Raw genomic sequence first — 1,197 nt, 5'->3', positions numbered from 1 at the left:
GCAGCGTGTCTTTGTTTTCTCAGACTTAACCATTTCCTGTTTCTACATCATAATCCCAAATAAGGAACACATGTTATGACTACAAAATACATCTAGGAAGTTCTGGTTAATCATATGCCTTCTCTGAGCTAAGATTGGTTTGAAGGTGAAATTTCATCACCAAACTATACATAATGGACAAACTGCAAATTGGAATTTAATCTCTTCTAACACTTGAAATGAATGATATGCTAGGAAAAACAGCATAGATAATTAAAAACCTATTAAAATAAGTCCATCTTCATCTCCATTTACAGATAAGCTGTTCAGACATACTCTTAAATATTCAGCCAACATAAATACTTTATTTTCCAGACAGTGGATTTTCACATAGGAACATTTAGAGTCAAGTCATTTTCCTTGTATCCATTGAGAAATAATGTTTTGTTTTTTTTAATTTGATTTATATGCTGCCCTTCTCCGGAGACTCAGGGCGGCTTACAATGCGTTAAGCAATAGCCTTCATTCTTTTGTATATTTATACAAAGTCAGCTTATTGCCCCCACAAACTGGGTCCTCAATTTACCTACCTTAGAAAGGATGGAAGGCTGAGTCAACGTTGAGCCTGGGGAGATTCGAACTTGCAGTAATTGCAGGCAGCTGAATGTTAATAACAGGCTATTAGTCTGCTGCGCCACCAGGCTCAGTTGGTTTGTATGGGATGAAATTTTGCTCAATAATACACTAGGATATAGTTTAATAAGCTGCAGTTAGTTAGATTTCAACAATAAACACATTTTACAAACCACAGTGGCTAAGTTCCCACAAGGTGCTACATTATACAGTTGGCTTAATGCAAAATAGCAAATTTGAAAATGGGCAGTAAAACCACCACCAAAACTCATTTCAACTTCCCAAAGTCTTGCTTTTAAAACTGTCCTGACAAAAGTAATTTTATTCCTGAGAAGCACTAAAATAGAATTTATTTCTAACAGGAAGTAAACCCGTTGAATGTTGTGTAAACAATTCAAAAAGAGGAAGGGACTGTCGGACCTGTGGATACTTGGAGTTACAATTCTCATACTGGGGTTAGAACAGGGGTGAAATCCGAAAGGTTCTGCCAGGTTCTGGAGAACTGGTAGGGGAACTTTTGAACAGTTGGGAAGACCGATAGTGGAAATTTTGTGTAGTTCAGAGAACTAGTAAATACCACCTCTG

This window comes from Pantherophis guttatus, chromosome 3 (genome assembly GCF_059756535.1).
Source record: "Pantherophis guttatus breed Tessera chromosome 3, ASM5975653v1, whole genome shotgun sequence".
NCBI classification, from domain to species: Eukaryota; Metazoa; Chordata; class Lepidosauria; order Squamata; family Colubridae; genus Pantherophis; species Pantherophis guttatus.
This window is presented reverse-complemented; position numbering follows the sequence as displayed.